This window comes from Anoplophora glabripennis, unplaced genomic scaffold, assembly GCF_000390285.2.
Source record: "Anoplophora glabripennis isolate ALB-LARVAE unplaced genomic scaffold, Agla_2.0 scaffold566, whole genome shotgun sequence".
NCBI classification, from domain to species: domain Eukaryota; kingdom Metazoa; phylum Arthropoda; class Insecta; order Coleoptera; family Cerambycidae; genus Anoplophora; species Anoplophora glabripennis.
Window position 1 is genome coordinate 222,655 of NW_019416687.1, and position 17,708 is coordinate 240,362.

At 32.9% G+C, this 17,708-nt stretch overlaps 1 protein-coding gene across 3 annotated transcripts in view; it reads left to right on the forward strand.

Moving 5' to 3' along the window:
* Positions 1–1,790: 1,790 nt before the first annotated feature.
* The window catches only part of LOC108911754 (nuclear hormone receptor FTZ-F1 beta), a 92,385-nt gene continuing 76,467 nt past the window's right edge, over positions 1,791–17,708 (forward strand). For 2 of the 3 annotated variants that reach the window (XM_018716763.2, XM_018716765.2), the window contains exon 1: positions 1,791–2,194. The gene's annotated coding sequence lies outside the window, so the exon portion shown is untranslated. Of the gene's footprint in view, positions 2,195–6,453; positions 6,896–17,708 lie in introns of those variants that run through there. The other variant, XM_018716764.2, reaches the window with a different exon arrangement.

The following is a 17,708-nucleotide window of genomic DNA, read 5'->3' on the forward strand; positions in this document are numbered from 1 at the left end:
TTATTTAAGGTGGCCATATTCCTGGCCGAGAAATAGTGAAATTTCTGGCGTTTTTAGGTACTGAAATCTTTAAAAGTAAAACGTGTAGAACAAAAGTAAGCACAAAAATAAAATCCTTGATGTTTTGTTTATTCATTGTTACCATTTAAATTTACTCAAATAAAATAATAACTAAAAAAAAGCGTTTGTATTTTTATATATAATTCCACATGTAAATATTCTTATAACATTTACTTGCTTAGTCCTACATATAAAATTGTTTACTTTTTATAAGTAGGACTAAGCAAGTAAATGTTATAAGAATATTTACATGTGGAATTATATATAAAAAAGATAGTATTTTCGTAGATTTCAGTACCTAAAACCTTAATGGTTTGATCGTTTTTTGCACCTGTTTATTCGTTTTACTGCGGCCGGCGTCTTTGAAAATACTCAGGTGGCATGACATAACATTCCTATTATTTGATAAGCTTTAGATTATTCAGTTATTAAATGTTTGTCTTAAATTATTTGTCTTTGCGGAAAACACTATTTAAAGAATATGGGGCCCTTAAGAGCCTTTTCGATATAATTATATCGTGAACGTGAACGATAACTGACGAGCGCGCGCACCGAATCGCCTGTACGAATTTTAAACGTGAAGCTTGTGTTAAATAATACGAGATTTGAACATAACGGAATCCTTCTTAGCTCTTAACCCGTACTTATCGTACCGTACGCGTACCATACCGTATTTAATACTAGCACACTGCGCACCTGCGTACGGAGTCTTTGCATTACCAGCTGTCTAGTTCTAGTATCCAGTACGAGTACGAAATACGAAAGTTTCGTTCCATTTGAGAGTCGTATCATCTGACTCCCAACAAAGATTCGTATCGTTTATACGAATCATACGGATACTACCCATCTCTATCGGGCTCACATACCATAGAAAATATAGTACTAACGTTGCTCACATACTTAGATTTCTATGGAAAGTAAGCTTTTTCTTTTTATTTTTTGTTCTTGCATTACATGATTTTGGTATCAAATATATTATTATTTTTTTTATTATCAGTAAACAAACGTGCAACAAAAGAAATGAATTGAAATTGAAGTTTCAGAATCAAAACGAGATGATTTGGTGTTTGCGTTCCAGTAATTAGACGGAACCACTGGAATATACATACACAGATTTTTAGCTTTGTTCCTAGTGCATTAGAATTATTAGAAACAACTTCCTACAGTCAGCGCCTTTGATTCCAAACCAGAGAGAATTTAATGTAACCATTATATCGGAATGCGCATGCGTCTGACTGTTGGAAACAGTTTTGGATTACTGTACTGTAGGAATAAAACTATTATAGATTTGTGGTACGTTGATCGTTCTTTTGGAAAAAATATTATTTGCATTTGTTGGTATATGAACATGAAACGGAGGAAATAAATACTTACTTTGGAATGTTGGATCTTATAAAATCAATGATAACCACAGATATTAGATATAAAGAACCAGCTTATAAAATCAATGGAAATAACTAATTATATATTTTTATATACTTAAAAGGCGTAAAAAAGGACAGATAATATTATTTAATTTAATAAAATTTAAAGTTTTTGGTCAGAACTTGTATTTAAATTCATTCATAATGTATAGATTGGGAGGGTATAAAATTCTTATTTTAATGCAGCGTATGTCTAGTCTGAGCCTGTACGCAGCGATTTGAATGAAGGCGGGGAATTCGATAGTTCCACCTTTTGTAGCCAGGTGTCGTCGGGGACCAATTTTTAATTTCCATTGTTTTTACAGACGGTACGATTGTGAACCGACTATTTTTTATATTCTTTTTTGATTCGGAATAAACGTAACATTCGCAGATATTAATAGGTGGTTTTGACAATATTTATGCACGAAAATAAGTAGAGCACAGCCGCGAACGTCGTAGATATGAGACAAAAGTCCTGTTATAGTGTAATTAAATGTGCAAGTGTATAAAAATTGGTTGCAGCAATCGGCAATGGTTTTACCTGAGCCGAAGTCAATAAACTCTCGCGAGGAGTGCCATGAATAACTAAACTAAATGGACGTCGTGAAAGTGAAAATTGATATTACTTAATGTGCATTTTGTTTCTCAATCGATTCGCTGATTTCGGTATCTGGTGGTGTTTTGCTTAAAAATATTGAAGGGATGACAAATCGACAACGATAAGAACGGTATGTTGTATTGAATATGCAAATAGTAGTAAGGTATGCGGTTTTTTATTAGCGGAACTGCATTTGAATTCCCGTTTAAATGTTAATTATAAAATAGAAGGTATTTTGTGATTTTGGCCCAAGGTAAGCATATATAAGTACAGTCATTCACCTAAGCAGCCTGTCTCTCTCGCACTGCCTATTTGAAAAACCTTATAAGTGACAGGTATGGCGAGTGTACTGTACACAGCTTGAAGGTCGCGCCTTGGACTGTCACGTGACGTGACAGGGCCGGCCCAAGGACGTTCAAGCACCCCGCGGAACCCCAAATAGACGGGCTTTTGTAAATAACAGCTGCTTGGCGTCTGACGTTGCTTACGCGAGCATTGCCAAGTTTCTCGAGCTTGTCGGGTGCATTGAAGTATTTTAAAACTTGTATTCGACCATTATATTAGGTATCTACTTAGGTAATACAGGTGTCATAAAAATACTTGGATATTTTTTTAAAGAACTGAGCTCATTTTAGTGTATTCAAGCCAAGTTTGTCAAATAGCAGCAGTATATCAAAGTTAAGATCATGTCATGATAAAAATTATTGTTAATTGTTCCTAATCAGTCTTATTTTTAATGAGTTGTAAAAATTCTATTCGTTTTTCCCCTTGACGTCCATAACTTATTGTACATTGTGATGTTTCATGATGATACATCCGTTATTTTTTCTCGAGTACCTGCCTAGTTTGCATTTATTTGAAATTTTGTTCTTGAAGATCGGGGATTCACTTAAATTATTAATGAAAAAGCTCGTGAAAAAGTAAGTAAAGCACAGTTTGTAGGCATACTGAATTACATGATTTTAGTTTAACCAGGAAAGTAAGTGTATCAGGTTTTTCTAAAATGTTTAAATATTACAAAAAGGTGATCATTATGTCAAGTTGTCTATTAAACTTCACAGTAATACAACAATTTTTTTACAATGCTATTGCAATGACTTTTATCGAACTTGAATAAAATTTATTCTGTGTTCATATCGATTTACGTTTAATTTTTTACTAGTTATAAATAATGTGTCATCACAGCACTGTGTTAATGAAATATATTTAAAATATGTGGAATATTAAACAAACGAGTAAACAAAGCATAGATTTTTGTCACATACAGAGTGTAATAAAATAACTACTAGTAAAAGATCTATACCTTTCAGTAATGCGGTGTTTGATGAAGACTTTTTTAATGACTAGTATAAATCTCAAAAGAATCACTTAACTACTAAGTACTACTTATATGCTGTAGCTTTCTCAGGTTTAGTGTATATAGTGTTTTCAACTTTTTTTGTTATGTTAAAAAAAATTAAAATTAATGAAATATGTATTTCTTTGCGCCAAAAGGATCAATTAAGGGCTATATTCATGACATTAGTTTTGCCTAATCAAAAATCTCACATAGACAAGTCAAAAAATATACAGCCACTAACGTTTCAAAAATCAATCTCTTATCGCTGTTATAAATAAGAATGATATTTTGTTTTTAATTGGCTTTGATCGATTAAAACCATTAAAAACCCAATTAAAAACAACATTCTCAGTTCTGAAAATGAAGATATTGAATTTCGAAACGTTAACAACTTACTGAAGTAAGTACGTTATATAATGTTTATTTTTTATTTGAATGCTTTTTTCAGTGTGAGATTTTTTGTTAGGCAAAATTCTTAGAATATAAAATACCTTATATTCTAAAGCAAAACTAATTTAAAACTAATTCTTTACTGATCCTTTTGGCGAGAGGGTATATTTCATATTTTTTTTACAAATAAATAAGAAAAAACTAAAAATGTGCCACAAATAAGTATCTACTCCGTTGCATCTAAAATGTTTAAGTACTGAAAAAGGGCACAAGCCTTTATAATATTAAATTAGTATTTTATTTAAAATTTCATTTGGTAAATTTATCTGTGCTGTGCTGCGATGTCATCGAAATTATTTTTTCATAAATATTTTTTTAATCATTTTATTAAAAAAGTTTTTTGGATATGTGTTTCCTTCCAAAAGCGATAAGACGATATATCTAATGAAATTAAACACCAGCAGATCAAGTCTGTACTTATTTTGTTAGCATTACTGTGTTTATATTCATTACTACTTATCATATTGTATCTTTTTTTTGAAAATTTGCATTTATACTCGGTTCTGATTTTTTGAGAAGCTCGGAACTATTCAATATTAGCAGTATGGTTTTATAGAGGCAAAATATTTTTATCAATAATAATCAGTAATGAATATAAACACGAAATAATCTTATTTAACGCTGGTAATGTATAGTCTTTCCGAAGTCAGTTGAACATGTATAAAAAAGCCTAGCTCTAAAATGTAATGAGTTTCATTAGCGTCCCTAAAAAAGTTTCTGCTAAAGGTAAAAAATTATAATAATTTGTATATAATGTGTAGAAAATTTCTATTACTTATATTATATGTTCATTTCACCAACAACATTTTAAATATTTGTCCTCAAAAAATTATATTATATCGATGGTAAATTTCGTTTTGCTCCGTTTCAAAAGGTCTCCAAAGTGCCATGTTGTAATAATATTAGTAAACAAAATATCCTTTTTCCCTTTCGCGATTGTAATATGAATGATTAATAGAAGGTGCCTATAATAAATTAAAATTACCTGAATCACACCTGCACTGCACTGATAGGCCATTTGTCGACAACTGAATTTATGGCCAGGTCGACCAGTGCGGCTGTGTTTGTGCCGCGTTTGCCCGCGAGCTCATTCTTCAACTGGGTGACCAGGCTGGTATATGGGTATGTCTAAGTAAATATGGGAACAAGTTTTTCAAATATTTCAATGGCAAATTGCTGCGTCAACGACCGAACCTGGTACATATTGCCAACCTTTTGGTTCTTCAAATGAGATCGGAAAGACTATAACAGACTTTATCGAACCAGTGATTTTCTTTGTACGGGCATATCATTTTATATTTTTTGAGTGGGACGATATGTCGGAAAACTGTTTTAATAAGTTGTAGAGAAAAATGAGAACTTTGGTATGACGTCACAGCTCTTAGGGTGGTAAACTTACCGAGATGGAATTTTAAGTCATATACTTTGAACATGTCATAAAGGTTCCCGCTTGTGGTTTCCTATTTGCATTTCCATTTTCTCTGTAATGGTGACCAACCATCGATCATCCTGGATTTTATGACTTGATTTAAATTATAATTTAAATAAGAAAGTCTCATGATTAAAATCATAATTTAGTTCAGTTGATTAAAAATTATCCCCGAAAATAATTTATTTTTGTATTTTTACTGCTTTTCTTTGTTTTACACGGAAGTAGCCATAATCCGAAATTTCGCCGCACCGAAATTTAGCAGCATTTTTAGATTTAATTTAATAATTTGATTGTTCTGAAAAAAGATTAAATCTCCCAACTATTCACAAATTATGTGTACATATATTAAATTAATAATTTTACGACCAAAAAATTGCCAAGATGTAATCAAAATCAAAAAAGTTATAATAAAAAGATCAAAGAAAGATTTTTAACTCTCAACTTCAAGAATTACCTATTAATCTTTGAACAACTGCTACAATTATTGTATCTTTGAATGATTGCCGAGATGATTGCTTTATTCAACAATTTCAATATGTTTTGGTGTGAACTACATTTAGACATATTATTTGTAGTATTTATTTTGCCTCGGTACTAGCATGGTGGATTTCAAAACTAGTTGGGGCGTATAGCCCATAGAGTAGTTGTTTTCTGTAATATCAGCAGTTAGCAGTCTTGTCTATAGAGTTGGATATCTTTTTTATTAATAGATTTCTGATATCGAAGAACATTATTTGACTTTGAAAACATTCTTCAAAATATGTATATTTTTTTAAATTTGTTTGAGTTATCTTAGTACTTTTAAAATAGAATAAAAAAACGTGAGAGCTTATTAGTATTAATGTATGTTTTTTTAAATCGGTACACGGCAAGTACCTAACATTTTCTTTTGGGTAAAATCGGAACGGTACTGAATTTTTTCAGCGATGTATTTTTATTGAAATGCATTTAAAGCATCAAAACATAATAGTGTGTTGTAAGCTTTATTTTCCTTGAATTTGTCTGTATCGGCAGCAGTTGGAAACTTGTCGGAATGAAAGTTCGCTGGGGTCCGGCCCTGAGTCACCTGCGGCTTTGAGAAACAAGTCGGCTTTGGTAATACGCCGCCGGTATAAAACATCTCTCAACCGGCGGTAGTAGACGGGATTGCCTTCTTTTCAAACAGTATACAAACCTCCAGCTTGCAGGTTACAGCGGGGCTACGATCTCGTATACCTCCGGACACTACGCGCCTTGCCTACCTAGGTGTCCTGCCTTTTCCGACGCGACGCAGCGGCCGCGTGAAGTGCCTTTTGTTCCCTTTTTTTTTTTCTAATTTCGGTGTCTCGTCCCACGAGTGGTTACCTGGTGGAGGCCGTCCTCCTAAAATCGTGTGTTCTTTTACTATTAGCCACTACGACGGCCTTGCCCTTCTTCCGTGGATTATTTGGAAGTGTGGGTTCTGGTCTAGTGCCGTTGTGCCTAATCTGCCGTTTGACCTTGGGGTTGCACACGTGATCAAAGGGCCTTGACCTTAGCCTCTCAGCCGGGCGAACGATAAGGCGGGTGCGACTGCTTTGTTGTCTTTTCCTTTTGTCGGGACGGTTTCTGTTTTCGCATATACCAAATATGTGAGTACTCTGAAATCTAAAGTATAGCCATTTAGAAAAATTACAACCTAAAGATATTTTTAATTGTACAATAATCATAGCTAAGCTGTTTGTTTAGCAGGGAAATCTTAACTTTGGAGAGAGAAACAGTTTAATTTTTACTGATATCAGTCACAAATCTAGAACACTTGTGGTTTGTGTGTTTGGTAAAAAAATCGGTTGACCTAGAAAAATCAGTAATACTTTTATTGATACTACAAAATCAGCATTTTGTTTGCTTCATATTTACTTTACAAAAGTAAACAATGTTTAGTAAAATCTGTTTGTACGAAGAACAATATTAAGTACAAATATTTAATAAAAGAAATGGGTATAAGTAACACCTACAGTTAATCATTTGAATCATTTGACTTCATGTCAGTTTGAAACTCTCTTACAAGAAATAGATGCAAAATCCTTGTAATGATCACCTAGTTTTATGTTAGAATGCTGAAATTTTGTCGCGAAAAGTAAAATAAAATCTAACTTTCTAGAGGCGTCACAAAAACAATCAAAATAAATTTCGCATTCTGGGAGTATCATAAAAAAACATATAAGTATAAAAACGAAATTTGCTATAGAAAATAGCTAATTTCGTAACTGTGAAAACTTATCGTTAATGTTAGCAATATACCTGAATGGGCCAGGAAATATACAGGGTGTTAAAAAAAGAGTGTAAAATATGTCAGGAGGTAATAGTATGAACCAAAATAAGCAGAAAAGTCTTAATAAACATGGGTCCGCAAAGTAACGGTTGCGGAGATATGGACCACTATTCGTTTCTCAAACATTTTATTTTATTAGGAATAAACCGACAAAGGAAGCTTTTAACAAACAAAAAACAAAGTTACAGAAGATGTTCAAAGTGCCCTCCGTCCATTTCCAAGCAGGCACGACATGTTCGTCTCAACGATATTCGAACTCTTTCAAAAACACCCTCCTTGGTTTGGATTTCTTGACACTTTTGATTAATTCGTAGCTGCAGCTCTTCCAGGCTATTTACAGGAGTACCATACACTGTCTTCAAATATCCCCAAACAAAGAAATCTAGAGGGTTCAGATCAGGCGATCTTGGAGGCCATAAAACAGGTCCGGCCCTTCCTACCCATCTATGTGAAAAAGTTTGGTGTAAATGCTCTCTAATGGCCATGGAAAAATGAACTGGAGCACCATCATGCTGGAACCACATTTGTTGCCTCTGATTCAAAGGAATGTCTTCCAAAAACTCATACAGTGTGTTCTGCAGAAAGTTGAGGTAAGCAGCGCCTGTTAATCGGTTTGGTAAAACAACAGAACCTAGAAACCTGTCACCTACAATACCCATCCAAATGTTTAATGAAAAACGTGCCTGATGTCCAGATTCTATTAGAGCATGAGGATTTTCGTCGGCCCAAATGTGCGTATTGTGAAAATTAAACACTCCATTTCTTGTGAACCCGGCCTCATCAGTAAAAAGAATGTTTGCAAGAAAACTAGGGTCTTCAGCATCATGACGTAGAAACCAGCGGTAAAAAAACAAACGTGCTTGATGATCATTTATTGGATTTAAGGCCTGTACTCGTTGCACATGGTATGGATAAAGCAGTTGCTCCTGAAGGATTCTCCAAACAAGAGGACCACTAATTCCTACCTCGGCTGATATTCTCCGCACACTCGTACCTGGATTCTGCTCTACCAGTGCTAGAATTTCTTCTTCTGCTCTAGGAGTGGATTAGGAGTGGATACCGACCTTGGTCTTCCGGATAAATGGCACTGTTTGCTCAAGGAACCGGTATCACGCAATCTTTGGTGAATTCTTCCAAACATGCGTTGTAAGGAATCTGGCGATTTGGATAAGCGTCAACATAAAGACGTCGCGTTCCCATTAGCACGACCATACATGAAATGCATGTCTGTTAATTCTGCGTTAGAGTAACCAGCCATAGCGAAAGAAAACTTGTGCACTGAGAACAACTGTCAAATACGTACTGTTTATTTCACTAAACATCAACCAACTATTATAAGAAAATACACAACGTTTTTGCAAAATAAAAAAAGGGGCTAAAAAACATAAAACATTCCATATCTCCGCAACCGTTACTTTGCGGACCCATGTTTATTGAGACTTTTCTGCTTATTTTGATTCATACTATTACCTCCTTAAATATTTTACACTCTTTTATTTTAACACCCTGCAGAGTTGGACGCGACTTTTTGTTTCGGCAAGCTGAATTTATCACTATAGATGCTAAATATTATGTACAATAACATATTAGTTTACACAGTCATAAAAATGGGGGGAAGATTGGTTACAGGGTGGTTAATTGTATAATTTTTACGTAAATTCACGTTTTTCGCTTATAACTTTTTTCCGTTCATTTCCACGAGAAAACAGTACCTAAAGTACTTTTTTTCGTCTTCAAAAGACCTACAAAACTAGCCCTCGCGCGGCAGAAAATATTGATTAGATCAAAAGTTATAAACAGAAGAAGTTTATTTATGACTTTTGAATTAAACAATTATAAACTGCGTTATTATTACCAGAACGTTTTGGCATCGCAACCTCTCATTTCTTATCACTGTTTAATAACTCGCACGAAATCTGGAATCGGTAAGTTGAATAGTTTACAAGTTACGGCTTATTGTATAAACAAATTAACTAATTATTAGTCTGGACGATCCCGAGCATCTTCCACAATGGCACTGATTTTTTTCATGGTAGATTTCATAATAGCACAGTGAAATCAATATTTTTTTTTTTAAATTTCAAATTTTCAACCTGGAAATTATTTTTATTCTTTAACCTTAGTTGCAAAATGAAATATACGACGCACGCGCGTGATATAGTTATGTATTATTACATATTCGGAAGGCTTATGAAAAGAACTTTAAGTTAAAAAAAATTGTCAAGATTCGTTGAAAAACAACGGAATTACAGACTGTCAAAGTTGACGGCTTATAGTTAAACAAATACGGTTGGTAGTGGCAAAAAAAATACTGACATAACCGGCAACCCGAGTACTTTCCCAGATAAAGATATTTTATTTGTGGAAGTATGTTAAGTGCATAAGAAATATTGTTAAAAGTCAGAGGGTAGCTTGATTTTTTGGCGAGCCGTGACGCGGGGGAAGGGTGGTGGAAGCGAACGACAGCAAGTCCGAAGAAAATTACGATAATATTCATAGTCCTGCCGTTAAAAAAGCGAAATTCGCTTGAAAATAATAAATTTGACAGTGTGTAACTCCGTTGTTTTTCAACGAATCTTGACGATTTTTTTTTTAACTTAAAGCTCTTTTGAGAAGCTTTCCGAATATGTAATATTATATGACTATATCACGCGCGTACGTGGTATATTTCATTTTGCAAAAAAAATTCCAGGTTGCAAATTTGAAATTAAAAAAAAAATGATAGATTTCAATGTATTATTATGAAATCTACCATGAAAAAAATCAATGCGATTGTGGAAGATGCTCGGGATCGTCCGGACTAATAATTAGTTAATTTGTTTACAAGGCCATAACTTGTAAACTATTCAACTTACCGATCCCAGATTTCGAGTGAGTTATTAGACATTGATAAGGAATGAGAGGATGCGATGCCAAAACGTTCTGGTAATAATAACGCCGTTTATAAATGTTTAATTCAAAAGTCATAAATAAACTTCATCTGTTTATAACTTTTGATCTAATCAATATTTTTTGAGGCTCGAGGGCTAGTTTTGTAGGTCTTTTGAAGACGAAAAAAAATACCGTACTGTTTTCTCGTGGGAATGAACTGAAAAAAGTTATAAGCGAAAAACGTGAATTTACGTAAAAATTATACAATTAACCACCCTGTAAACAAACTTCCCCCCATTTTTATGACTGTGTAAACTAATATGTTATTGTACATAATATTTAGCATCTATAGTGATAAATTCAGCTTACCGAAACAAAAAGTCGCGAAATGGTCATTTCCCAGCTCTTTTTCCTGGCCTATGAATGTTCATAAGTTCAGAATATTTACTTGAAAGGAACAATTTTCTTTAAGTACTTAATTCGAGGCAAAAATTACATAAATAATTCAATAGGTATATCCTTAATTTGACTTTATTTGATTGTTTAAAGTATAAATTATACCTATGTGGTAAAAAAATATGGTTAAAAATATCTTTAAAGTATTCAGAATTTCCCACCTTCCCTCAAACATGTCAATTAGTGGTTAAAAATAGTGGCAACTATTGGTACAGGTAAAAATGTATGCAAAGACGTTTTTCCAATACACTATTTTCCACAGCTGCAAAAAACATGGTGTTTATCGGAAAATGAAGTATAAATTAACAACAATTTTAATTTGAAGTTCCTAAGAAAAATAGTTTTCAAATTATTTGAAAAAAAACCTAGGTAATTTGTTCTATATTTAGAAGGGCTATATCTCAGTAGGCGTGCACTTTTGTATATGGGTAAATTAGGCTAAATAGTCTTAATTTCATCCAAGGAACCTGTGGTCAAGCGTTGTTCATCCTTTTCAGGGACACCCTGTATAATGGCAATTATTGGTGAATTAGACCATAGTAAAAAAATTGACACATACATGCTGTCTTACGGTACCGGCCCATTAGAATATTTCAGAGATTGCTTCGATGTTAATTTTGACAATTTAGGTATTGTTGCACTTCCGGTTATACCGAAAGTAGCTGCCAACTTTGTTATTTTAAATGGAAAAGTAGGAAACGTTAAAGCTTTCTTCGAGGCTTCCTTGTAACTACATTTAACTGTTTTCGAGATATCTAATCGATATCGATCGATTTTATAAAAATTTTGACAGATACAAGCGTTTCGAAAATTCCGAGGAAAATTTCTTATATCTTTCTTCGTTCTGGAAGCTAATGGGTCGTTACCGTAAGACAGCGTGTATGTATTATATATATCTATAGATATCTCATACAGTAGTGCAGATTTTACTAGGTAGAGGACTTTAAACAGTTCTTTTGTTCTACTAAAATTCAATGTTTCATAAGCCATTGTAGACGATATTTATGTTATAATTGCAATTAATTATTGATGCAGTTACCGTAGAATGTAACCATGAGAAGTCAAAAAAAACCAATGGCATAGCAATTTTAAAAATGTAAAGTTCCCACACCAATGATTTTTTTGGACTTTCCATAATTACATTGTATTGAAAAGCGTTGCATTTTTTAGTCGACTCGAGTTATTTTTGAAGAGTTTGTACAGAATGTTAATGAAATCGGAATCCAGACACGCTCTTCGGCACTTGGAAATACCGAAACGTATTCAACTAGAATATTTTGCTCGAGACTACGGCAATTTATTTCAAAATCAACAATAACGTAGACGGGTAATTCAACAATGAGTGAATCACTCGGCATAGGAATTACATTTTCATGGTGTACCGACAAAAAAACCCGTTCTTTATTTAGAGGATACTATAGTCAGTAATTGACATCAAGACGTCGGTTTTCAAGTATGTAATTATCTCTATTGTGTGGAAGATGCCTCGTTTTGCTGAAAATTTCGTTTTGCCGCTCGCATTACACGCTTTTCAACCACCGATTATAGCTTTGGGGCAGCGGAGAAGGTTACTTTTTATTAAAATATATTTTTGCCTCGCTTTCGGATTTCGTCGAGACACCGCAGAATTATGCAAAATTATTTTGTAAATGTATCAAGTTGGGTCATTATATTATGAACGGTGTCCACCGAAATGGATCCAAAATAGTAAAACAAATTGCGAAAAACTAGATTTTAATGTCTCCTTGAAATTTTTTACTGAAAGCTTACAGGGTTGCCCACTTTTGGTGGGATTGCAGGGCGAAGCCTAAACAGTGACAGAAAAAAAAACAAGTATTAATGCAAAATGATGCACTAAATTTGTGGTTGGTTCTGGATAACTCGATTAATTTTCAACAAATCAATTTCTTTAAGTTGGCCGATTTCTGTTGACCCGTAATAATTTCGTTGTTATAATAAACATAAAAAAATGTGTAAACGATTCTTATGCAATTTTTTCAACGGAACACAAAAGTAAAACTGATAAATAAACTCGAATTATCAATTGTTCTGTTTACTACATCACTTTTTATGTAGTTGCAAGTCGGGGAGGATTCCAGAGGTCCTCAATATGTTTTAACGGTTTTAATTTTTGTAACTTTAAACACCGTTTTGGAATTTCAACTATTTTGATTATTGAAAATACTTATTATTAATGCATTCTACCTACAATAAAAAAATCCTCTCCAAAGGACCCCGCACAAATCTTATGGAAATTGGGTCCCGGTCAAATTCGCTGAATTTTTGATATGTGATAGAGTTCATCATACTGGTCAATTGTCTCAATGGCCACAAAGCTCAAAAATGGATAGTTTGGCCGGTACAGAGCTTTAAAGCTCCGAATATCCTCCACGGATTTATGTATATGCGCAGTGTGTATAGACTTTTGAAATAGCCTATTTCATTTTTTTTATTATCTAGGTTTATATTTTTGAGGTTGCTGAATTCAGATCTGTTGTTAGATTTTCAAAATTGACAGTTGGCAGCTGTCAAATAGCTGTCAATGTGCTATAATAAAGCCAAAAACTTGTTTTTTTATGTTTTATCTTTCTTTTTTTTTAGTTCGATAAGTTCAAAGACGATATCAAATCAATAACAATGACTATCGGCAGCTGTCATTTAGCTGTCAACAATTCTTCAAAGTCCGGTAATAAAGTCAAAAAATTATTTTTTGTTTATAACTTCAAGTTTTTTAGATAAGTGAATATAAATATGATATAAAATTATGTAGTCATCAGCTTACAGCTGTCAACAAGCTGTCAACTAACTGTCAAAATGCAATAATAAAGTCAAAAAGTTACTTTTTTTAAAAAGCTTTAAGTTGCTTAGATCACTGAGTTCAAAAGTGATGTCATAAACTTATATCATGTTTGATTTCTTATCCACAAAGTTAAGCACAAAAAATAAGTTACTTGCTCTATTATTGCATTTTGACAGTTAGTTGACAGCTTGTTGACAGCTGTAAGCTGATGACTACATAATTTTATATCATATTTATATTCACTTATCTAAAAAACTTGAAGTTATAAACAAAAAATAATTTTTTGACTTTATTACCGGACTTTGAAGAATTGTTGACAGCTAAATGACAGCTGCCGATAGTCATTGTTATTGATTTGATATCGTCTTTGAACTTATCGAACTAAAAAAAAAGAAAGATAAAACATAAAAAAACAAGTTTTTGGCTTTATTATAGCACATTGACAGCTATTTGACAGCTGCCAACTGTCAATTTTGAAAATCTAACAACAGATCTGAATTCAGCAACCTCAAAAATATAAACCTAGATAATAAAAAAAATGAAATAGGCTATTTCAAAAGTCTATACACACTGCGCATATACATAAATCCGTGGAGGATATTCGGAGCTTTAAAGCTCTGTACCGGCCAAACTATCCATTTTTGAGCTTTGTGGCCATTGAGACAATTGACCAGTATGATGAACTCTATCACATATCAAAAATTCAGCGAATTTGACCGGGACCCAATTTCCATAAGATTTGTGCGGGGTCCTTTGTAGAAGCTATTTGACAAGTAGCTATAATTTTAAATATTTTATTTCTGGTTACAAGTTTGCGGAAATCTAATGCGAATTTATTTGATTTGTTAACTAATTTATAGGAAAAAGATTGATGAAAAATGCTGGAACGGATGTAAATGTATAAATGTTTTTATGTTTTCGAATCTGTTCTCAAAATCTAGGTTCAAGACTTTTGATTTTTTTCATATGACTATTCTTCAAATGTGATTGAAGGAGGGAAAAATAATTAATAGTGTTTTGTTTTAAACGTAATTTTCACAGAAATATTTCTTTAAAAATTCTCGACGAAACAGGAAATGTACTATGTTTACTTGGGTGCCAATGTTTTTCGTGATCTGTTGCGAAAAATTAAAGGAATCCTTATATTTCAACATTTTTATAGTTTATAGTCTGTTTAGAAATGAAAGAGAGTAACAAAAGCTTATTATGTATGCAAATCGTAAATAAATGTAGTACTGGTGCTTATATTCAATATTTTTATATTATGTATTATCGGTATAGATGAGGTGTACTTTTAAAAAAACTTTGTGTGACCGGGTTGTACTAAATTGTAGCAGGTAGCTAAAATTTAATCCCCGACAATCCGTCTTTGTCTATGCCGCTTCAATTTCTCGGTCCATTTCTCTTATAAGTAAACAATATAAAAACAGCATTTCAAAACATGAGGCTACTTTAAGCATCATAAGCGGGTTGAGAGGGTTTTTAGTAATTCAAATAAAATTATTCAATATTATTATCAAAATATTCTGAGACAGCGCACATCTTTTCACGCGTTTAGCAGGTACGTAATCTGATAAGCTCGAGCCAAACAATATTATATCCACTGGCACAATAGTCACTAAACACAAGTCGAATTTTACTCTACTGCAGTAGCACGTCTTCATATATTCAGCTCTAAGACTGGATTGATCTGTCACAATACACTGGCTCCTGCCCTATGATGTATCCAGTAAAATATACTAATGTACACCCATTACCTGTTAGCATTAGTGTTACCCGATAATTACCTGAAACGAAATATTACCACGCCCATGGCCTTTTCTTATCTCGGGGTTTTATTACTCTCTTTCATTTCCAAACAGACTATAGATGGATTTTCTTATTCTATTGTCTTACTAAAAGTGCAATATCTTGTCTATAAAACACCAGCTTTTGTACACTAATGCAAAAAATTAAAAATTAAAGAAATAGCGCCTCAAAAAAATTTTGCAATTTTTACACGAATTTTAAAAAACAGAAAAAAAGGGAATTTATGGTTTCTTAGAAAATTACGGCTAAATTAGAAATATCCACGAAATGACTAATGTTATGCATGACTTTTACAGTTCTATATACCCATAACAACCCTGTGAAGTTTCATCTCGATCTAGCGAACCGTTTCTTTGTTGCAATCAGTCAAACTTTTGAAAAAAATTAGAGTCACGTTTTTTGAGCTTAAACACTTCATAATCATGATTAAAATGCAACAAAAGAAATTTTTTTTGACGTTTTCTTATATTTTTACCGCAAATCACGTATAAATTGATGAAAAAGACAAAAAAAAAATCCGAAAAGTTGCGGCAGGATGTTATAGAAAATTTATTCCAGTTTTCAAAACTGCCCTTCAATTCTCTGTTCGACCATTTGTCGCCGAGATATCGATGATTGAAGACAAAAGGATCCTTTTCCATTAACAGTCCGATATTTCAATGAAAAATGGTCGTATAGAAATTTAATAAAAAGGAAATTGAAGCTGAATAAAGAAGCTATCTGGTCCATGTAATGGCTTAGCTGAAAAAAAATGTTCCAAGTCCGTGGACTTAGCTGAAAAAAAAGAAAATTTGCAAAATTTTTTTGTGGCGCTTGTTCTTAGAATTGCATGATAACCGTAGCTCCTAAAAAATTTTGACCGAAAAATCTAAAAATTAGAATCTTGGAGCTTCAAATTTTTAATTCCAGTCTGTCAAAAATCACGGAAAAATTTCGGAAATTCTTTTGGCCCTTTAATTTTTTGCATTAGTTTACAACTTATAGAAATTATTAATTCTTTCTTTAATGAAGAGTTGAACATAAATTCATGGTAAATGGTACTTATTTTTTTATTGTAAATATCGGTTATTTGTAATAATCCAATAAAGTTAAATTCGTATACGTCCTTCAAAAATAGGTTGGTTGCTTAATAACAACAAATAAATTTACGATGTTCTCATTTATCTCATACACCAGACCTATAAAATCTTTGTTTGCCTTGGGGCAACGACTGTAAATAATTTACACTACACCTCACTTCGTGTGTCCTTGCTAAAAATGAGGAAATAGAAATGTAAATGTCACTTTCAATAGGAGAATATAATTTTGTGGTGTTCTCTGGTATGCGTAAAGTTTTTGTTGACTTCCTTATGGACTAGATACAGTGAACAGACACTAAAAAATCTAGAGTTACAGGCAAAATACATATTTTTTTTAATTTGCTCTGGCTACTACAGTTTCATTAAATCGTATTTTCATTTCTGTTGCATCGTTGCAGAGAACGGTGGTAACTGTCAGTCGAGAACCACACCTAAGTACATACCTCGAAGGTATGTACGTAATAATAAAGGTGCAATGTAAACGTTAATTGGAGAAAATAATATTCCAGCAAAACGTAGGTCTATATTATACGGCGTGTTACAGCTGAATAGTGACACAGATAATGTTCATAGCTTTTGAGTAACACAAGCGGGGTCTACAAACTCTAGAATGTATCGCGAAATAATTTATATAATACTATTTTATATGTCACTAGAATCGTAGTATTACTTACATATATGTACGCACTTTCGGATTTCTCATGCATATTTATGCAGTACCACATGTTATGTGTGTAATTTCAAGTGGGGATCAGTATTTTAGGGGTTTATTAGAAATAATTATTTTACAGAGATAAAAAATCGAGTTTACAGTTCGTTTTTTAAACCGCACGTTCATTCCTGTCTACGCCATTACTGACCAGATCCCGATCTCAGTTGTATGCGCGTGCTCAACAGTGTTAGCTGTAACTCAACTCTATGAAACTAACAAAGTGGCAAGTGGCAGAAAACTAAGTAGCAATGAAAAATAATTTTGCAAGAACAGATTAATTTTATATGACTGCGACAATATTTTACCATATTATTAGATGTCAGCACCGAATATTTAAAAAAATGTAAGAAATTCATATTTTTTGCGTGATTTATTTGAATATTGACCTCAATATTAACTAAAT